This window comes from Choloepus didactylus, chromosome 6, assembly GCF_015220235.1.
Source record: "Choloepus didactylus isolate mChoDid1 chromosome 6, mChoDid1.pri, whole genome shotgun sequence".
NCBI classification, from domain to species: domain Eukaryota; kingdom Metazoa; phylum Chordata; class Mammalia; order Pilosa; family Megalonychidae; genus Choloepus; species Choloepus didactylus.
Genome location: NC_051312.1, coordinates 103,574,274 through 103,598,146, shown reverse-complemented (window position 1 = coordinate 103,598,146; position 23,873 = coordinate 103,574,274). Strand labels below are relative to the sequence as shown.

At 38.5% G+C, this 23,873-nt stretch overlaps 1 protein-coding gene and 1 pseudogene across 2 annotated transcripts in view; both read left to right on the top strand.

Annotated features, from left to right (window-relative positions):
- Nucleotides 1-23,873, top strand: part of RAB38 (RAB38, member RAS oncogene family) — a 183,744-nt gene that overhangs the window by 18,941 nt on the left and 140,930 nt on the right. The window lies entirely within an intron of this gene.
- LOC119538200 lies at nucleotides 11,685-12,234 on the top strand (annotated as a pseudogene).

The following is a 23,873-nucleotide window of genomic DNA, read 5'->3' as shown; positions in this document are numbered from 1 at the left end:
GACCCACCTGATGATAAGGATAGAGAAAGTGAGGATCTGGGTTTTGTGCAGGGAAATAATATAATCAGATATTTACTTTGGTCATATTAATATCTGTTGTTAAGAAAAGGTTGAAAGGAAGGACAAGACTGGGAACAGTGAGATCAGTTAGGAGGCCATTAATATATTCAGAGTACTGTCTAAATCATATTGCCATACTTTTTAGATTTCTTTTTCCAAATTTCTGTATATGGAACTATCTTTACCAATGACTTCACACTTCTGTTTCTGTATCATGCTTCCATAATGAGATTGTAAACATTGATGGAGAGAGTAAGTTTAATTTGCTTGCTTCATAGTATTAGGTTCAAAATAAACAATCAGCAAAATACGTAAAGTGGGGTCAAATAAATTATGGCGTGAGCAGAGACATGGAGGTTTAAGAGGATATATTCAGAGATATAGATATGGAAAAAGGGGAAAGCTGATTGATTCTTAGAGCAAGGTGTCATCAAGTGGACAGTTTTTTGAATCACAAAAATGTCATGCCTGTTTTCTTATGCTTAGTGTATGCACAGTGTATTATTTGTCTTTTTCATTCAACTCATTTGTGATTTTATGTGTTTCTTGCAAACAACATATAGTTGAGTCCTTTTTAATCCACCCTGACAAACTGGATTTTATTAGGGTGCTAAATCCATTTACTCTTAATGCAGTTATTGAAATGATTGGATCTAAGTCTGCCATCTTGGTTTTTGATTTCTATTTGTCCCATCTGTTCTTTATGCCTCTGTACTGTTTTTTTCTGTCTGCTTTAAGTGAATTAAATATTATTTTTTGGTATTCTATTTTATCTATTCTGTTGACATTTTAGGTATTCATTTTTGTGTTATTTCTTAGAGGTTGCTTTAGAGATTTCAGTGTACACACTTGGTTTATCATCGTCCATGTTAAGAAAATAATCTATTACTCCATGTACAATCTAAGAATTTTATAACTATATATTTTCAATTACCACCCTCCCATTTTTGTACTTTTGTTAAAATATATTTTACTTCCATTACATCCAAACATTATAATCACATTCCTTTGTTACTATTTTTGCTTAATACAGCCAATAGTCTATAAAATGATTTAATGATAGGTATACATAATAATGGGAATTTTTTAAACAAAGCTCTTTTTTATTTATTGACCAACCTACTTTTCCTGGTGGTCTTTATTCCCTGCTACAGAACCAGGGTTTTATCCAATATTTCCCTTCAACCTAAATAACTCCTTTTGGCATTTTTTATTTTGAAATTGCCAGTGATGAACTCTTAAGGCTTTTGTATGCCTCGAATATCTCTTTCTTTCACCTTCATTTTGAAGGACATTTTTGTTGCAGATAGAATTGTAGGTTGACAGTATTTTCATTTAAGCACTTTAAAGATATCATTCCATTGTCTCCTGTCCTCCACTGTTTCTGATGAAAAGTTGCCTAATTCATATCACTGTTTCCCTTTATGGAATGTTTCTTATTTGCTGGCTATTTTCAAAATTTTCTATTTATCTATGATTTTCAGCAGTTCTATTGTGATATGCTTACATGGGTTTTTCTTTTTCTTTATACTTTGTGTTAGCTCTCTGAGCTTCTTGTATCTGTCAATTGTTGTCTTTCATTATTTTGGAAAATGTTCAGCCATTGTCTCTACAGATATTTATTCTGCTCCATTCTGTTTCTTCTCTTTCTGCACTCCATATGTTTTCTCCTCATTGTTTTCTGGTACACATGTTTTACTGCTTGATATTGTCCCACAAATATTGGGTTATCTGTTCCATTTTTTATTCACTCTCCTTTCTCTTTGTGTTTCAGTTTGAATAATTTCTGTTTACATGTCTTCATGTTTGGATTCTTTTCCTTGCTATATACACTCTACTGATAAACCTGTAAATGTAATTCTAAATATCTGACATTATGTTATTCAATTATTGCATTTCCATCTGGTTCTTTTTAATAGTTTCTATTTCTCTGCTGAAATTCCTCATCTGTTCATGTTATCCAGTTTGCCACTAGATAATTGAACATATTTATGTTAGTTATCTTTTGTCATTATCTGATAATTTTAACATCTAGGTAATGTCTTAGTCAGATTCTATTAAGTGACTTATCTACTGACTACAACAATTTTTTAATCATAATTTTTAGGTGAATACCAGGCATTGTTTTATTAGAACAGGAGAGACAGAGGTAAATTATTTCTTCCCAGAAAAGCTATACTTTTTTCCTTTTAGCCTGTTGGAGTGAGATGTTGGGTCACTGTAGTCTGTAGCTGAGCTACATTTTGACCTTTTCATTGCTTTAGCTATATTCTGTGCACCATAGTCTTCAAATTCCCATAGTGCTAGACTTCTGCTCCTTCCTAATTGGTGTGAGGCCTGGGGTGATGGAGAGTTTCTTGCAGTTCTTCAGAAGACTTAGGCAAGCCCCATGCATCTTTGTCTTAGCTGAGGAGACCTCTTGCAGCACTCCTGCCCTCCCTCCAAGGGTAGAACACCATCTCCCACTACTCAGTGCCTGGGAGGCAGAAGGCTTCTGTTGGTTCTCTTGCCACCTTCAGACTTAGGTAGGCCATGTACACCTGCACCACAGAGAGGGTCTTTCTATTCCCATATCTTTCTTGTGAGCTTTCAGTAAAGGTCCATGAAAAAGAGTTGGTGAGTGGATCTAGCGTTCTTTTTGCCTCAGCCTTTAAACACTAATTAAAATTCCATACACTTTGTTCTTATCCATTTCTGTAGCAGCTTCCTCCTCTTCTCCCTCATCTGTCAAACATTAGTCTTTTCTCTCATCACAGAGGCATGTCACTGTTTGGATTTCAATTTCTTAGGTTACCTTGTGTCTTTAATTCTCTAATAGACTCAAAAAACTTTTATCATTTTATAGGTTATTCAGCTTGTTCTCACTGTTATGATAGAAGCAACAGTCTCTTGTGACTTTGTACATCCTAAGAAGTAGAAGTAGAAGTTGCTTCTATTATTAGGAAAGAAGCAACAGTGTCTTGTGACTTTCTATATCCTAAGATGTAGAACTACATCCGAAAATTCAGGTGATACATTTTCCATAATACAATTTCTGGTACATAGTGAGTGCTCAAAAATTTTGTTAGTTGAATAAAATAAATGACACCATATTAATTAAATGGCTTTAATTATAGTTTAATTGTATCTATGCTTAAATTCAGATATTGTTTCAGAGAGAAGCAGTGAATATACTCTAAAAAGCTACTCTATTGTGTCATGCACTTAGATATGTAGTCAAGGAGAAAAAATACTTTTTCTGTTGTTCTGGAGAGTAGTATGAATTGTGCCAGTTATGTTTTTTGTCTGGATCTTAAAGGTGAATCTGTGGGGGAATAATTGCTATATAAACCTCATATTGTGACTACACAAATATTCTGATATATGTAAGATGGGGAATATATTTAGAGGACATTTAGAGGCCATATAATAAATTAATATTTCATGTCATAGCATCTCAAGTATAGTTAGAAGAATTTCCTGAATCACTTTCTACTATATTTAGGTCAGCAACTCCACCTGAAAAAATATAGTCTGGTTACCAAGGAGGGAGGAGAGGGACTTCTTGTGACCAGAACAGCGACCCCTTCATGTCCTATAAAGACAAAAGACAGACTAAATATCATTATGAAACAGGTCTGGGTCACTAGAAATTTTTAAAAAAGGTCCATTTCTTGTTGCTCTGAACCTATTACTTACTATGGAGATAAGCCCTGCATGGATTTCAGAGGAATCCATAATATAAAAATTACAAAGAATCAAAGAGAACTCTAAGTTATGTGAGACAGTATAAAAGAATATCTACATTGGCAAAGGACTGAATTTGTTTAAATACAATATATGAAAGGAAAAAATTTTAAACATTAAAATATACATTTGCACATACATATATGTATATGTGTATATGTATATATGTGTGTATATATATGCAGGGAGAGGGAAAGAAAGTGAAGACCAGTTGGCAAGAAGTTGAGCTTTTATCAACTTACAAATGGAAACTGGAGCTGTGCCTTGTATGAAGATGAAACATTTTAAGTTGACTAGGCTTTCATCCATTTGTAGTTGTTAGGGTGTAGAATTTGACTTATGGATAGATACTTCCTTTGAGTGAGGGCCTGTGCTTTGGAGATATTTAGAACTCAGGCCTTGTGTATCCCTCTGGAGCTTCCTTCCAGTCCGATCTTGGAAATACTGAATACATGACTGATCTCTTCATGACACTGAGTTTATTTTATCCCAACGCTTGGCATGCCAATAGCAACTCAACAATTCTTAGTCCTGCCATTAAGCTAGATTTCTGTTTCAGAAGAGAAAAGAGGAGGAGCTATGCTTTCTGAGAAACCAGCATGTAAGTTAACCTTGGTCTGAACTCTTCAAGACTCTTTAAGATCATCAAATGGTTTCACGACATTGTATATTTATCTAGGTTATTTCCAATTTCCAATTTCTTATTTCTTGGCCCATGATTATTCTTATTGCTAGCAATACTGAAAGTTAATCTTTGTATCCTGAAGTGTTCTTTATTCCATCATCTGATTGGTCTTGATAAAAAGCAAATCTGTCTCAAATTATTTCTAAAAGTGTTGGTTAAAACCTTTAAGAGCTGATCACTGCCTCTGGATTAACATACAAACTGAGGGTCTGTGACCAAAAAGTCAAGAGCACAAACCCTTGAGTCAAACTGGCAAGCTTCAGCTTCAGGTTCCACAACTTACTAATCCATCCACCTGAAAGGGGATAGTAAAAGTATCTATAACATAGGGTTGTTCAGAGTATTAAAGGAGGTAATTTTTCTAAAGCAGCTCAAACAGGGCCTAACACACTGTACATGGTTTAATAAGTGCTAGCTAATATCACCTTTGACCCAGAATGCCAAGATCCTTTAAGGTTGAGCTCTTACTCGCCTTTTAATTTACAATTTGTCAGGAACTCTGCTGGTGTTCTCCATACATGATTTTGTCCAATTTTTATAACAATCCTATTTGGTAGGCATTATTATCCTTATTTTCAGACATAGAATCTAGGTACTACATCATCATCATCTCCATCGTATAATTCCAATATTACAGAGAAAGCAGTCCCTGAATAATTTAAGCATAGGACATTAATTTGGGGAGAGATGGGCATGGGGAAGAGAGGGAGAAAGGGAGAGAGGAGGAGAGAGAGAGCGTGAGCAATATCTGTTAAGAGAAGCAGAGATGAGAAGCAGACCATTTGGTTTTCCAATACCTGGTTCCAACATCTTGAGACACTGCAACACTAGGTTCTCTGCAATTGTCTTGTCACTGGGTTCACTGAAGTGACACTCTATTTTCATAATGAATTCTCTTGTATGGCTGAAGTTAAGTTTTTCCTTGCAAATTAAAAGGTCCTAACTGCTACTGTACTGCTGGTAGCTGCAGGGGAGAATATAGGGATTAAAGTCTAAGAGTCTCTCTCAGAGATAGTGTGATGGATAATCTTAAAGCAAAGGCATTAGGTTTGTTGTGAGGAGGATGAGAGGCTGAGATGCCAGTCTGCATACCGAAGGGTATTGAAAGGGGTAGTCTATCCTGAACCTCAAGAGATCCTATTTATCCTTTCTCCCTAACCAATAAATGCCTGTTCATTTTGCATTTATCCATCTAGAAGTTCCACTGAAAGGACTCTACTCATAATAATGAAAATTTACTTGAAATAGATGGGTGGCCTCCACTTCTACACATGGTTTTTCCTTCCATCTCCCTGGACATCTTGCCATATGACCAGTTCACATGCCTAGCAGGTGGGCAGCTTACTGCAGATGAGATAGATGGTGGAGATGAATGTACAGAATTGTTTATGTCTCAGAGAGAATCATAAAAATTTTAGAATAAGCCCAGGAAGCCAGAGCACTGAGGCCCCTCTTCAGGTTGACAGGGATAATGAGCATCACAACTATAAGTGAATTCTCCCAGTATTACAAAACTTACATTCCCCATACATTGGTTTCTATTACAAAGTCTGTGTTCTGCTTGGTTCCATGCAAAGTGTTCCCAAATTTTATGTCAGGAAAGGAGTTACATCCTATACTAGGTACTGGCCTCTTAATTTTTGATGGCTCAACACTAAGCCATGCTGTTTTGTCCTTTCTCTTTCCTTTCAGTTCTCCTGTTTTATTTTCTCTCTTCCATTAGTCTAGACTTCTTTTTCTCCTCTCTTATAATGTGTACACACCATGCGCATGTGCACGCGCATGCGCGCACACACACACACACACACACACATATGTTGTTTTGTTATCTTGCAGCAGACTAGTGGCAGCAGACAGCACGGGCTTTGGTACCAGAAAGCCTAGATTCAAAGTCAATTCTTTTATTTAGTGACTGTAAAACTGTAGACACATCTGTTAGTCTCTCTAAACTAATAAATGGCCAGATTAGGATCACTCCTGTGTAAAAAATGGAATAATGCTATCTCATATAGAGGTTACTGTGAAAATTAAATTAGAGAGTAAATAACCTCAGCTATTTGGGAGTTCAAATGCCTAGCACCAGAAAGGTATATGGTAGGCATATTTGTTGTTAATTTCCTTCCTTTACTTAGGCATTGAAAAATTATATTGAATCAGTTTTGTTCATTTGGAGTTTTATGCCCAGCATCATCATGATGTTTTGGCCTTTCGTACTTTTTGAAAAATATTTTATGGAGGTACAATAAACGGCATATATTTGAGATATACAATTTGATAAGTTTTGACATATGTTTACACCTATGAAATCTTCAACAGTCAAGATAAACATATACATTACCAACAAAAGTTTACTTGTGCTCCTTTGTAACGTTTCCCTCCTGCTGCTTTCTGTCCCTACCCCACCCCCATTACCAGTAAACAATCAATGTGCCTTATATCACCATAAATTAGATTGTATTTTCTAGAATGTTATATACATGGAGTCATACACTTATGTTCTCTTTATTGTATGGTTTCTTTCACTCAGCAAAAAATCTCTTATCTAGGGTTCTAATAACAAATACTTTCTATTAATTAACAATTCATTATCTGTATCTATAATTTCTTGATAACTGAAATTCATTATGATGAATTAAGAACACTACATAGCATCAAAGAATAATTTATCAATTAACGTTAATATGTTTTTCGATTTTTAATTATTTAAAAATTGGCAATTCATATGAATTGAAAAAATTCCCTCAATCAGAGAGAATGCAATCAAAGGAATTAAAGCAGGAATCTTAACATCAAACTAGTTAAAGCTCTCCCCAAATATACTTACTTCCATTTCTCAAGATAAAGACTCAAAGCATAATTTTCCAAATTTATGGTCAAATTAGAACTAGAATCCACACTTCCTATATCTCTGCCCAAGACCTTTCCCACTTCACCATCCTACTGCAGAGCATCTTATTCTTTAACCCATAACAGATAACTAAATCTGCAGTAAATAACTTGGCCTGTTTTTCAGAGCAAGCATTATGTAGTCAGCTGAGGAAAGTTGATCACTTATAAGATAAAAATGACTATCCATGGAGAACAAGCTCCAATCCTCCCTGGCTCATCTCACCCTATATTACCCTTAAAGCTTGTTGGCCAGACCTACACTTATGGATATATATGGATTGAGAAATATAATAAAGTACTTGGTTTATTTAAAACAATGAAAGCAACAACACTGTATGTTTTATCAAGAAAAACAAGGGTTTTGCCTCAGAGTTTCCTTCTGGGAATCCATGAGGGCCTGTTATTGAATGTTCTGCATTCCAAAGGATATGTTTGTTTTCAGTTGCATTTTAAGTGGATTATTCTTCAGCCATCTGAATAGGACAGACAAAGACTTTAATTAAACAAATGTCACATGGGAACATTTGCCCCCAAATCCTTTATTGGCCCTAATTAACAGATGCAGCTGTAGACTCTATCAATATTAGACAGTCTATTTATTGTGTCCATTTATATCACACTCATCAGGGAGCATGTGGAGGACACTCCACGATTACTAGCTTTAATTAAAATTAGCTCGAATGGTAGAGAAAATATCCCATGCAAAAATGGATCAGGTAAAAGAAGAAGATGTAAAAGGCATACTGGCAATATTACCAAGATTTCTTTGATGTCTTGGTTCCTAGGGCTGTTATAACAAACTACCACAAATTGAATGGCTTAAAACAACAGAAATGGATGTCTCACAGTTCTGGAAGCTAGAAGTCTCAGATCTGCAAGGGACAGGCCTTCCTTGCCTCTTCCTAGCTTCTGGTGTCTTGCTAGCAGTTTGGGGCTTCAATCGCTGTCTCAGGCATCCCCTGGCACTCTCTCCTTTGTGTTTTCTCTCCCCTTCTTATAAAAGCATTATGGATTAGAGCCCATGCTAATCCAGTTTGGCCTTATCTTAACTTTTCACATCTTCAAATGCACTAATTCTAAATAAGGTCAAATTCACAGGACTTGGAGTTAGGATTTGAATATGTATTTTTTGGGGTGGGGGGGGCAGGCGGGCAATTCAACCCACAGCATTTGAGAAACTTCAGGGAGGAGATTTGATGATGTGAGCGTCAATGACTGCCTCAGAGAAGCGCAGGCATTTTATTTCAGGGCCAGGCTGAATTACACAGATCAGGGAACAAAACAATTCAGGATGTCTCCCTCCCCTGTCAAGGGTTCCTTGTGACTGCCAGGGCTCCACTGGTGTTCATGCTAAGTAGGCTGGGCCACAGGAGTGGTACAGACATTTAGATGTATTTATTAAATTCATGGCTCAAGACGTTATAAAAAAACAAGATCTGGGCAATTCTTATAAGGTCACTTTATAGATATTAAATACAATATCCAACAAAAATGCTATCACTTGCTGAATTCCTATTATGCTTTCATATCTTATTTTTATCCTCACATCCCAGTATTGGAATTTTACATTTTCCAGATATAATATCTGAGGCTCAAAAATATTAAGTCATTTCTAAAAGTCACAGAGTTAGTGTGATAGAACTATGATATGAACTTCTGCCTGATTCTGAAGCCCAAACACCTTTCTCTATACTACAGGCCTTCTCTTTTTTAAACAGAAGATTTAAGTATTTTGATCAATAGCCTGTTAACATGGAAAAAAGAGCTGTGGTTTTGAAGCCCAATAAACCTGATTCTTTCCTATATTCTTAACATCTCTAAGACATAGTTTCTTCATTTATAAAATCAGGATAAAAAATATTTCTTGAAATTGGATTATATGAGATAAACTATGTGAAAAGATTTTGGCTTGTGTGAAATGATCGATAAATACTAGTTCACATCTTATTCCAACTTACATTCTACCATGACCCCATTTTGGAAGACTCTTTGAGATGGAGGGTCTGTAATCTTTCTCTGGAGTATCGTCTGGGCTTGCCACCATAAAATCCCTTTGAAGGATAAGATATAATATAATTTACTGTTAATGTTCTACAGAATTATAAGCATCCTTTACGGCTTCTATTTCCCAAGGAAATAATTGCTGAAGGTATGTCTCTTCTTTCCAAAAATTGTGACTTTTGAAAGAAACAGTGAACAGCTAATAATGAGAGACCTGCAGTAATTTGAGTAGACTTCTTTTCTAGTGAAGTCCACTTAAAGGCACAACAGAATGAACTTGTATCTCTATGTGGCTTCAAGCAAGCATAAAATTTATTTGAAGAATCTAGTTTGAATCTTCAAAGTGCATGCAATTTTGCATTGTGCTCCATTATATATGATTTCTAAATTTAAAATTGCTAAATTATTAAGTCTACCCCCTCCCCCTACCTATCAAGTCACCTAATCACAGCTATGCTCCAGAAGATAGCCTTCTTATCCTGTGACTCCTCATGCCTCACTATAGAGAATATCTAAATTCTAAGGACATGTGATATTTGGTTCAAGTATTTCAACCAAGTAGAAATAAGCCAAATAATGATTTTTATCTTCTAGGAATTATTTCTGTGGTGATCATCATGAAAATAAGTTACTTTTTTGGTATTAGATCTAACATTCTGATAATAATCCCTAGGTTGGCAATTATTCCTAGATGAGGACAACAGAGAAGCAAGAGAAAAACAATTTGGTTTCTATACCCATTATTAATTTTCTATCAAATGTCACCATCTAGATATTAGAATATTAAATGTTAAATACCTCACTTAACTGCCTATTCAATAGAAGCAAGATTTAATGAAAAAACAAGGCATAGTCTGGCATTTTCCAGTTTTACAGTCTATTGTATTTCCGGATTTACTTTTGAAGTGGATGCTAGGATGCATTGCTCAGATCTCCTGACTGAAGCCTGAGGCCTTCATTCCTGAGATGAGGCAAGTGTTCTTGTTTACAGATCCCAGATAAGTTCCTCTCCAGAAAGTGCCTCCTTCTAAGATAATTGCCTTTACCAAGGTTAGGCCTGGCTCTCTTGCCTCAGTCCTGGAACACCCCTAAAGGGCCATCCTGGTGCCACAACCCTGAGACAAATTAGCTCTATTGTTGCTGCATCAGAATTCAACTTTTCTTCTTACCCAGGGCTCTTTCCCTCTGTACTCTGCAGGTGCTGTTCCTGTGCTCTTTCCTCCATAAAGTACCTGCACACAAATGTCTGTCCTAGAGTCAGTTTCTGGGAAACTGGGCTATGACAAGTTCTCAAACCAGCAAGTTAACTGCCTTCAACTCTCTGCAGAGCAATTTCCTGGTGATCATCACACACCAGCTCAGAAATGAAATGTGAAAATAAAAACCATATGAATCTGAAAGATCATTTGGTATATGTATAAGAGATTGTAGTCAGTAAAATGATTATTTCTTATTTAAGTACTTTTATTGAGAGCATCTACTATGCTTCAGGCACTAAACTGTTTGAATTTACATATTTAGCCCTATTTGATTTTTACAACAACCATATGGTATAAGTATTATTATACCTGTTTAGGAAATGAAGAACCTGAAGCTTATTCACTTGCTTAAAGTCATATGGTTGGTATGTTGTGAATCAGAATTTGAACTCAGGCCCTTTTCCTCCAAGTCTGGTAGTTTCCAGTCTTCCTGTGCACCTTAGCGCTGTTCACGAATATTTTCAGTTCTCTGCCTTCTGGACATATGGGAAGCATTGCTCTTACCCACCACCTTAAAATTAAGCATGGCTCTGCAATTGCTTTTGCTAATAAAATGTGAGCAAAACAAATGGTGCCTTTTTGCCATATTTCCCTCCCCTGTCACAGGGAGCAGTGATGTTCCAAATGTTACAGTGACTCTACCAGTTTGTGTTCCTGAGTGAAGACAACATGGGACAGAACCCCTATGCAGCCCAAGATGGGCATGTAGCATACATGAAAACTACCCTTTGCTGTTTTAAGTCACTATTATCCAAGGGTTGTTTGCTATCACAGCATAACCGTGCTAACCTGATGGATACATAAATTATGGCTAGAGAACAGATTGTTTTTTTAACTTAAGATGTATTAATAGGGGGCGGATCCAGCGTGCGTGCCGCCATTGATCCGGTGCTGCAGTGGGGAGATGGTTCTCGCCTGTGTTGTGTGTGAGAGCGCAAGTGAGTGAGTGTGAGTGTGTGTGTTGTGGGTGTGGGGACTCGGCTTGTTGTCGGTGACTTCCGCCTCCCCTCCAGCTCTCCCCCTTCCCATAGCCGCTGCAGTGGCTATTCCCTGGGCCATAGCAAATGAGCGATAACGACGACATCAAGTGGAGAGCAATGAAAAGCAACTGAGGTTTCAATCTGCGGCTGATGAACGGGCTCATCGTTGTGCACTGGGGTGAAATGCAGGGACCACATCAAAGACAGCTTTCACAGTTTGCAGGACTCGGTCCCATCACTCCAAGGAGAGAAGGCATCCCGGCCCAAATCTTAGACAAAGCCACAGGGTATATCCAGCATATGCAAAGGAAAAACCACACACACCGGCAAGATATTGACGACCTCAAGCAGCAGAATGCTGTTCTGGAGCAGCAAGTCCATGTACTGGAGAAGGCAAGGTCAAGTGCCAGCTGCAGACCAACTACCCCTCCTCAGACAACAGCCTCTACTCCAACGCCAAGGGCAGCACCATCTCTGCATTCGATGGGTGCTCGGACTGCAGGTCCAAGTCAGAGCCGGAAGAGCCCCAGTGCAGGAAGAAACTCCGGATGGGCGCCAGCTAAGCTAGGTGGGGCATGCCATCAGTAAACACTGTCCATCTCCGTCATCTCATCCTTCGCAGTTCATCAGTAGAACCCTCAGAACCATATAAGGGACTCTATTTTTCTCTCACTTTTTAATTTTTTAATTAATTTGTATTTAGAAGCCCTTGGGCAACAGGTCTTGTTCTCCTTCCCCATTTCCTTTTTTTTTTTTTTTAGCATTTTCCCTTCAGGGATACCCTGTCTCCACAAGGAATTTTAAACCAGAACACCCCAACTTGGCAGCTTTTTCTGTGGAAGACAGATGGCCAGCTGGACCTCTGAGCACATGGCCCCCAGACTACCCCACCAGCTCCTCCAGCCCACCAGGCACTGCTGCCTGGAGGACTCCTTCCCTCACAGACCTCCCTCCAGCCCACACTTGCCTCTATTGGATAGATGTTGTGGATCTGTGAACTGCTCTACTTTGAGAAGATGACCAGTGTGGAGTAATCAGAATATTCCCCCCACCCCTCTTTTTAAGGGATTTTTTTCTTGAAAGCCATTTATTGCTCCCATTGGAAGACCAGATCCTAAAGTTTGTGGTAATAAAGGAAAGTGGGGATAGATTTGCAGTGCAGAGTCTTTGGCATGTTTCACTCCTGCTCCTCTCACCAGCTGTTTACAGTGTGCGTTGTCTGCCTCATGGAGGGCCACGTGGCACCCCTGTGGTGGGAGCGGGAGAGAGCAGGAGGGAAGCATCAGCCACCAGGGAGTTGGTAGGGGTGGTTTTTTGGGGGTTGGACAAGTAGGGAGGAATGGGGGGGGGGAGTTGAGGTTTTGTATTGAGGGCCAGTGATGATTGTTTTTTAAATGCAATTTTATTGAGATATATTCACCTACCATACAGTCATCCAAAGTGTACAATCTATTGTTCACAGTATCATCACACAGTCATGCATTCATCACCACATTCCATTTTTTGAACATTTTCATTACTCCAAAAAATAAAAATGAAAATAAGAATAAAAATAAAAGTATGAAAGAACACCAAAAACATCTCATACCCCCCCCCCCATTATTCATTTACTTCTTGTCCCTCCTTTTTCTACTCATCTGTTCCTACACTGGATAAAGGGAGCGTGAGCCACAATGTTTTCACAATCACACAGTCAACTGCACAAGCTATATAGTTATACAATTGTCCTATAGAATCAAGGATACTAGAGGCAGTTCAACAATTTCAAGTATTCCCTTCAGCTATTCTAATACTCTAATAACAAAAAAGGGATATCTATAAAATGCATAAGAATAACCTCCAGAATGTCCTCCTGATTCTGTTTGAAATCTCTCAGCCACTACACTTTATTTTGTTTCATTTCTCTTCCCGTTTTTGGTCAGGAAAGCTTTCTTAATCCCACAATACTGGGTTCAGGCTCATCCCCGGGAGTCATGTCCCATGTAGTGGGGAGGGCAGTGAGTTTACCTTCAGTGTTGGCTTAGAGAGGGAGGTCACATCTGAGCAACTAAAAAGGTTCTCTGGGGGTGACTCTAAGGCACAATTATACGTAGGTTTAGCCTCTCCTTTGCAGTAACAAGCTTCAGAAGAGCAAGCCCCAAGATCGAGAGCTTGGCCCACTACAATGGTAGTCCCAATGCTTGCAAGAGTATCAGGAATTCCCCAGGTGGGAAAGTTTAAGATTTCCAGTTTTCCCCCAGTCCCTCAAGGGGGCTTTGCAAATATATTTTTCTTCTCTGCCTAATTACTCTGGGATGTATCAGGGCATCATGCTAGCCTGTACAAACCAAACAGATCTCACGCCCTTTTCGAGATTCCATGTAATTATGGTGTTTGAATAAATGGAACATACAAGCCAAATCATATACTGTGCTACAGAAAATATAGATTTTCCAGCAAATAAACATCTTTCTCTTGGTCTCACACAGAAATTGAAGTTTTAAAACATAGTCAATATCATCCTTTTCACTTTAGTCTGGTTTACCTTAATCCTAACCAAGTCCATTTTCTTCATATCGCTAATTAAAGTGTGACCACTTTTTCAGCCTCTTTAACATTTGCTGTATGGGGAAATGCTGGCATTCATAGCTCCCAAATTCTGGCTCTGACTCTCGGGTGTCACACAGATACCCGAAGTTCCAGGGACTGCCCAGGTTGTACACCAACAACTCATAATCTCAGAATTTAGAAATAACCATTACAACTCATGAGTAGATGTGACTGCTGTAAGAGCTTACAATCTAGGAAACATTACCATAAGCCTTCCCCTGATAACCTATGCCCTCAGATTCAATTCTCAGTGTTTGCACATTGTAGTTAGTCCATATTAGTGAGGCGTTATAATGTTTATCTTTTTGATTCTGGCTTATTTCACTCAACACACTGTCCTCAAGTTCCATTCACCTAGTTGCATAACTCACAACTTTATTTCTTCTTGCCACTGCTGAACACTCCATTGAATGTATACACCACAGTTCACCATTCCGTTTATCAGTGGATGTATGCTTAGGTCACCTCCATCTGTTTTGAATTGTGAATACTGCCACCATAAACACCAATGTCCATTCATGTCCCTGCTCTCAGTTCTTCAAAGTATATACCCAATAACGGGGTTGCAGGGCCATATGGCAACCCCATAGTTAGCTTCCTGTGGAGCCACCACACTGCCCTCCAACTGGGTGGCACCATTGTACTTCCCTACTAACAGTGAATAGGAACATCCCTCTCTCCACATTTTCTCCAGCACTTGTATCCCTAAGTTTATTTTTTAAACAGTTTTATTCACACACCATACAATCCATTCTAAGTAAACAATCACTGATTCCCAGTATAGTCACATGGTTATACATTCACTTCCACAACCTACATGAGGACATTTCCATTTCTTCTGCAAAGAAAGAAGAAAAGGAGAAATAAAATGAAGAATAAAAATATAAAAGGTAGAAGAAAAATTAAAATAATGTAAAATACAATGAAAACGTCAGACAACATCACCAGCACCAAGAATCCCATATCACTCTGTTGTGCAAGCCGAATTGTGGAGGAAGAGACACAAACTGATATAGTATAACTTTACAGAAGAAAATTTATTGAATTACAAGATTACAAACATTTATCATTAATGATGTGATAGTTAAAAGTAAATTGGTCTGCCTAGTAGACAAAGGAAAGGAAAAGAAAAACTCAGCAAGCCAGGGAAAGCCCCCACATCTGATACTACTGGCTGGGGAAGTCCCGGTTCTTCAGCCAATCAAAGTCCCGGTTGGCACATGGTCTCAGGCAGAGCATCCCCTCCTGGGTGAGACCTCCAGCCTTTCCTGAGACCTGGGCCAGTATTTACTGTAATTTGTTCAGGAGTTGAAGTGCTTTGCTGCACATCTCAAGGAAGTGCTAATTCCTTAGGCCAATCACAAGACTTCCTTATCTTAGTTTTACCAGCACGTCCACAGGTGGGGAGGAGCCTACCTCCTGGCGGAGGTACAGTTTGTCTGTTAACTATTATCAAAACTCCCAGGCACTCTGCTAGGTTTCAGTGACTTCCTTTGTTACACATATCTTTGGTCCTCACTCCTGTGTAGACAGACCGGCGCCTGCTAATGTGCAGGGCAGCTAACTGCTTATGGTTCATGTTGGTTTGATCCACACATTACACTTTCTACAATTACTAACACATACTCCCTTATATCCCCCTCTTATAGACATTTAGCTTTGGTATATTGCCTTTGTTACAACTAATGGAATCACCTTACAATGTTACCAGTAACTATAGTCTCTAGTTTGTATTAATTGTGTTTTTTCCCCTTGTACCATCAATTTTCAGCACCTTGCTATGTTGACATTCATTTGTTCTCCCTCTTTCAAAAACATTCTTATATTTGTACATTTAATCAACATTATTGACTACTCTAGGTTTCACTAAGTTATACAATCCCAGTCTTTATCTTCTATCTTTCTGGTGTTGTACATGACCCCAGCTTTCCTCTTTCAAGCATATTCACACTCATCTTTGTTCAGAGTAGTTACAGTATTGTGCTACCATTACACAGTATTATGCTATCAATTTCTGGATCTTTATTCAATCCTGTTTGCCCTTACATAAACAAATGCCCAATTTCCAGCCTCTTTCTATCTCCTGATAACCTGTGTTCTCAACATTAGCGCTCAAATTTTTCTCATCAATGTTAGTTCATATTAGTGAGTCCATAGAGTACCCATCCTTTTGTTTCTGGCTAATTTCACTCAACGTAATGTCTACTGTCTACCTTTTTGACTTCTGGAATTTACATGTCATGTCTTATTTGATTTTATTTTGTTTTCCCTCTCTTTCTCTTTTTACTCTCACTTATAGTCTTGATTTCTACTCTCTTCTCCAAACCTCTCTCTCTTGTATTTTCTTATCTGCCTATGGTGCTCCCTTTACTGTTTCTTGTAGAGCAGGTCTCTTGTTCACAAACTCTCTCACTGTCTGTTTGTCTGAAAATATTTTAAACTCTCCCTCATTTTTGAATGACAGTTTTGCTGAATAGAGAATTCTTTGGTGGCAGTTTTTCTCTTTCAGTATCTTAAATATATCATGCCATTGCCTTCTTGCCTCCATGGTTTCTACTGAGAAATCTGCAGAAAATCTTATCAAGCTTACTTTGTATGGGGTGGATCACTTTTCTCTAGCTGCTTTCAGAATTATCTCTTTGTCTTTGACATTTGATAATCTGATATATTAAGTGTCTTGGGGTATGTCTATTAGGATCTATTCTCTTTGTGGTATGCTGCACTTCCTGGATCTGCAATTCATAAGAGATGGGAAATTTTCAATGATTATTTCCTCCATTGTTTTTTCTGTCCCCTTTCCTTTTTCTTCTCCTTCTGGGACACCCGTGGCACATATATTTATGCATTTCATGTTGTTGTTCAATTTCCTGGTACCCTGCTCATATTTTTCTGTTATTTTCCCTATCTGTCTTTTTTTGTGTAGGATTTCAGATGTTCTGTCCTCTTGTTCCTAAATCCTTTCTTGCGCCTCTTAAAATCTGCTTTTGTATGTCTGCATTATATTTTTCATCTCTTCTATTGTGCCTTTCATTCCCTTATGTTCTGCCAATTATTTTTTCAAACTTGCAAGTTCTTCATTATGTTTGCCCAGTGTCTTTTTACTCTTTTGCTATATCTTCCCTCAACACATTGATTTGATTTTTGAATTGATTTAGCATATTTGTTTGAAGATCTTTAATTAGCTATTTCAATTCCTGTATCTCATTTGAAGGGTAAGTTTGTTCCTTTGACTGGGCCATATCTTTGTGTTTTCTAGAATGATTTATAATTTTTTATTGTCTAGGCATCTCGTTTCCTTGATTACCTCAATCAGATTTTCCCAGACCAGATGAGCCCAGGTCCCAGGAAGATGGTGTAATCAGTATCAAGTTTACCTGAGGATGAGACCCTGAAAGTTGTCAGACTTTCCTGTGGGGCCCCTAGATGCTGTGCTTTTCCTGTCCCATCTAGCAGGTGGCACTTGTCAGCCCACAGCTCCCCACCAGTATAAGGAGGTGCATTGCCTTTAATTCTCAGTGGACCCTGTCCCTGTCAGGGGCTGAGAGTGTCAGAAGCTAAGCTTAAAATATTTCTCCTCCCTCCTCCTCTGGAACCAGGGTCTGAGTTCTCTGTTTGAGGGCAACCACTTGAGCTGGGCCCCAACTCCCCCTTTTCTTAAGGAAGATAAGCCCTTTAGGGTTTTATCTTCTACATTTGACTTCTTTCTTTGTCTCTCTAACTATCTTAACACCTCCCTTGCCTGGGTCAGAAATGATAATTGAAAATGGCTGAGACTTTCTCTAAAGAGTTACTTAGAATGAGAGAAAAAAAAAAAAGGTAAAAAAAAAGAAATCCCCTTTTCAGAGCCAGTCCTCAGCTCCTTAGTTACCAATCAAGAACCAGAGTTGGTGCCTGGTTCTATGTGCCTCTTTTCCTGGCACACAGCCCTTTTTCAGTATTCTGAGCTCAGCTGACTCTAAAAGCCTCTGTTTTTCTTTATTTTTGTGTTTTTTTTCCCATCAGTCCTGCCTCCTCTCTGCTGGGAGGAACCTCCAGGTTCCTTTCCTGCTTGCTCCAGTTTTATCTGTGCTTGTAGCTTGTATTCAGTAGCCCAAATTCATTAATTAAAACTGCAGTTGGATCTTGGTTGAGCTACCTTCCCTTCCTCCTAGTAAATTGCTTCTTTTTCACACAGGGAAGTGTTTCAGCTCAGCCTGCCATGCCAGTGGTGGAGAGGCACCAGCTCTGCAGTTTGGGGAGCTTTACGTACAGTTCTATGCTGTGATCTCAGCCATTCCACCCATTCCAGACTGGTGTATAGTGTGTGTCTGTTCACAGATGTCCCCCAACAGTTGTTCCATACTATTTACTAGTTGTTCCTGGCTAAATGCTAGTTGTTCCAGAGGACTAACTAAATTCCACACCTCCCTATTTAGTGATGATATTTTGATATTTATTCTCTGCTACTGAAATTTGAATCTGAGTGAATTGTCCCTACTTTTGATGATGTCAGTATTAGAAAGTGACAAATTCATAATGTAATGATCAAGTCTTCCTTCCTCTCTGTGTGTATTTCTAAGAAATAGAGCCAACTGATTTTGTATGTAAATACCAAGAGTGATTTTCCTGGTACTAAACCCACACTCCAGTGTGGACCCTTCCCTGCCCTCACCCATATCCTTTCCTCTGTCCTGGAACCTGTCTCCATTACATAATCCAGTTTTGGTTCTGGCTGTGATCAGAAGATCCCGGTGAAGGGTTTGTGTGTTTAGGCCTCATTTCTTTGTCTTTTTCCTACTCTGTTCCTGACATTTGCTGGTTCCAGTGTATACTCTGAAGTCTCAGTCTGTTTTATTCCACTCCATGGAAATGAAAAGTATGTTGTACATATTGCTGAAGAATTATATTGCAAGTTAAGGCTTCCACTTTTACTATAGAACTATATATAAAAGCTTACTTTATCCTTAAAAAATGTATTAATAGAAAATTGTGAGCTTTGCTAGAATTTAAACACCCTTAGCACCAGAATTTACTGTATATTGGGTTTTGAAACCATGTGCATGTAGTTTAATTTGAATCTCTGATCTAATTCATACTTACATTCTCTTCCTCAGTCCCCATTTACTCATCTATAAAATGAGGCTAATAATATTTTCATTGTAGTATTAATGTTATAGTTTGATAACATAAGGGATGTAAAGCTTTTAGTAAATTGTGTGACACATAGATGGTACCAAATAAGTATTTTACAGAATGTAATCCTCTGACCTCCTGTATCTGAAAGTACTTGTTAAAAATAGATTCCTGAGACCTATACCAGACTTATTGAATCAGAATCTCAGGAATTATCTAGATTTTTAACAAGCTCCTTCTGAAATTCTTCTGTTCACTGAGATTTGAAAACAATTGTACAAAACAAATGTTAAATATTTCTATCCCTTCTTCAAATAGATAGATACATAGAACAGATAGATAGATTGATATAGTATATATAATTATTTCAGACAAATCCTTCCCTTAGGTTCTTCAAATGATCTTAGGACCATAACTAGAAATATTACCCACTGCACTGTAGATTCATCAAAGTGGGCTCAACTAAGGATCTGGGGAACACAAGGCACTCTTCAAAGCAAGAAAATCTGAAAGAAAAACCTTTGTGAACTCTTTTTGTCTCTAAGTATCACATGCACAGTGATCTGATTAAGGTTCTCTTGGTTAATGAAGATCAGGGAGTCTGGGTTTGAAGCCTGGCAGAAGTCAGATGCCTATGAAATGAGGGTGAATACCAATAAAAATTAAGGCAAGGACATGTCTGTCAGCCACTCATACAGATAAGTAATTCTAACTCTTGAAATTTTTTGGTGGAATTCTAAGTCAGAATTTTATTTTTGCTATTTTTAGCAACAGTGGCCTTTGATTCCTTGCTGGTGCTTTTTAGATGTGGTGAGTGACTTGTGAGCTGTCTGTTCCACTCCCAACCCCCTTCTCACCAAATCGCTTTTCTCTGCTTCTCCTCTCTCCCTGAGTTTGAGTTTACTTAATCCTCTCAGTTCACAGATCAAAAAAGGGAAGTTGAAATTAGCCAAAGCAGATTAGGCTGACTCTAGTCCCAATGAGGCAATTAGGCTTTCTTGTCTCAGAGCACCTTTGGCTTTTAGTTTTGTCAGTAAAAGGTGGAAACCCACACACAATGGGATCCTGGAGAAAAGGGAATGGAAATGACGTCTAGGAGGCTGGGCACTGTGGCAGAAGAAAATTGTGAGAGGAAGCTCTGGGGCTGAGCAAAGCCTTAAGGGCCTGGAGTCCACACAGAACTGCCCACCGGGGCAGGGGTTGCAATAAAAAGAATACAGCAGCTTGGAGAAGCCGGGTTAGGGGGACCACCACCCCTCCAAGGCATCGCACAGCTTCAGTCAGCAAGGAGAGCACAATTATCTTGTTTCTTCTCCGCTGGAGATTTTGAATCCTGGCAGACAGCAGTTAAGAACTTTATACACCCCACCCCACAGCCCTTTGTCCTTGCCCTTCCCCTGCCTGTTTTCTTGTACCACACAAGAGAAGAAAGAGGCGTACCTCCACCAACAGTCCTCAAAAAAGTGATATTGGTTTTCCCACACATTTTGAGCAATGGAGAGTCTTCAGTCAATCCTAAATAAAATTGGGAAATTGAAAGAAATGTAATATTACTTGCATGTTGGGTATTTTGGAGAAGTTTATACTTTTGTCTAATCTAATCACTCTTGCCTGAGTTAAATTGGGGTCACCTAGCAGACTTCCACGCCGATTTCTGCCAGACATTAAAATGGAATGCGAGCATAATACAAGACTGTAGTATTTTGATTTAGTATTGACCTAGGGGAATAAGTTGCTATGCTCATCATTTTTCCAATCGCATATGGATCTGGAGAAGTGAAAATCAGTCTCAGATTTTCCTTCATTTCTTTCTTTCTAATGTCCCTTTTTTTTTTTGGCTTAAAACAATGAAAATTCATTATCTCACAGTTCTGGAAATGAAGGGTCAGCAGGGTCGTGCTCCATCTGAAACCTGTTGGGGAGAATCCTTCCTTTCTCTTTCCTAGCTTCTGGTGTTTGCTGCCAATCCTTGGCTTGTACATGCATCACTCTGTCTCCTGCAATATTTTTTTTTAACTTTTTATTCTAAGATAATTATGGATCCACAGAAAGTTGCCAAAATAGTACAGAGAGGTCCCATGTACCCTTTACCCAGTTGCATTTTATATAACTAGAGTATAATATCAAAGCCAGGTAATTGATATTGGTACAAGTATGCATATAGTTCTATGCCATTTTATTACATGTGTTGATTCCTATCATTCCCACCCACATCAAGATACAGAGCTATTCCATCACCACAATGACCTCCCTTGTTTGTATCTCTTTTCTTTTTTGTTAGAGAAGTTTGGATTTATAGAACGCTCATGTATAAAATAAAGTATTCCTACAAACTACCTGATTATCAACACCTTGCATAGTATGGTTCTGGTATCCTTTTGGGAACCAAATCTGAGATCACAGAGAAGAGTCTTCCATTGCTTTTACCACTCTGAATGAACTGGATTATCATTTAGAATTATGTCCAGTCATTCTAAATATTTGGAGGGTATCATTTGTGCTGTATTCTTGTACTGCCTTCTATAGCAGATGCTGTTGGTTGCTCCACTCATCACCCCTACCCCTCCCTGGCATTTACCTTCCTCACACACACCTACACAGTTCTGCTGAAAGCCCCGTGATTCCAGGCCCCAGCAGGCCAGAAGTACCAGGACTTAATGCTCCAGAAAGAAGCATTAGGAAATTAAAGGATAAATGTTCATCTTCCTTGGGGGTAGGTTGGTGACTAACTCTGTGACATGTTCTGCATTGTTTCCATGAGTTCCCCATTGGATTTCAGCCCCAGTTGCACTGAATATTAACTTGCTTAATATTGTACATTTGTTGGCTTTCTTCCATTTCCTGTCTCCTTTCCCCACATCCCAATTGGTGCTTCCTAAGATCACCTCACAAATACACTATTTGCATACAGCATTTGTCTCAGAGACTGCTTCAGGGAGAATCCAACCAAAGAATCCTCCTTGGGATAAAAGGGTAATGAATAGTTAATGGATAACTAGGATGGACATTTAAAATGATTTAATGTAGCTGTAAGGTGATGCTGGTTTTTCCCGTCAAAGGACTAGATCAGGAGGCTGCCGCCTGTTCCTCAAAACCCTTCACTAGGGGACACTCGCTGCCTTGAGGAGCTTTCCTCAGCCTATGGCCTTGCCAATCTTGTCAGCACAAAGGCAGCAGATACATCTCTTGGGCAGTCATATTAATGAAGCTCATTGAACTGAGGTATAAAATTCAAATACCAGCTTATGAATTTATCATAAGCAATAATGGCCACAGGGACTGGAATACTCAACTTCCAAAAGGCCACTGCATACTCTTGCTGGAGGCTGACCTACATGGGATTCCACATAAGCATCAAAAGTTGCATGAATAGCACGCAGTCCGAATGAGGGAAGCTGGAGGCACCCTAGCTCTAACGGCCTTAGGCTCAGACACCCTGATACCTGCCTCTGCAGGTAAGGGTGTGGAGCCCATGAAAACAGGAATTTTTAACTTTTTGGCAGAAAATCCTCCATCCTTTCCACAGTGTGGATTCCTTTGCAAATGGAGATGATTGGAAAGGTAACCTTTGGAAAATTCTTAGGTGTGGAATAATGCCTCTGAGATACTCAACGCTTCCTTCTGAGCCTCACGTTCTTTCTCTAAATGTTAATAAATTCAGTCAGATACAAACCAGTTCTGCTGGACTGTAAGTTATTCAGACTTTTTCAGTGACTTTGCATATGTCAGCCCTAATGTTAATTTTCAAGGGACAAACTCATTTCCCTAGTATTTAGTTTGGGGAATGTTACCAAACTACAGCCCCTGTGAACTACTAACACCTACTATATCCAGGCTGCATCTCATTTGTTCTCAAACCCAATCTTTTAGGTGTATGTTATTAACCTCATTTTACATACAAGAAAACAAAAGTTTGGGGAGGCTAAGTTACTTGCTTAAGGCTGAACTAGACCCAGGTTTGTCTAAGTTTATAAACCCTACTACTTTGTCATGCTACCTAAAGTTTACAGCATAAAGCTTCTATTTAAGGGTTCATTTGAAGAAGGGTTTTTGCTGCTAAGAAAAATGCTCCTGGCTTTGTTAAACTTCCAAATTGAGGCCTTTTTCTAAAGAATTCTGACAAAAATTATTGCTCTTTGTTATTCAGAGACAAGAAATTGTGCCTGAGTTCTCTTTCTAATTGCCTCAGGTTTTTACTTCATGATCTTATATTATAATTCACCATGTCTCCTTAGTAATGACCATTGCATCTAATATTGATGTTTCAGAAATAATGAGAGTAACTTTCCAATGATTGTAAAAGACCTAATTACCTGTATTGACCCTGCCCAGAAGCAACCATGAACAATGCTATAATTAACTGAGTTTGGTTATAAATGGGAAAAGTGGGTGATTTTTGTAATACAAGAAAAAAGGAAAGCTCAGTAAGCTGAGGGATAACTTATGTAGCCTCCTGAAATTTGTTTAATGCTTGTATATCTTCCTTTTTCCTTCTTCCTTCCTTGCCTACTCTCTTTTTCCTTCTACCATTGCTTATTAAGAAAAAATAAATAATAAAGTTTATTTTTCCCA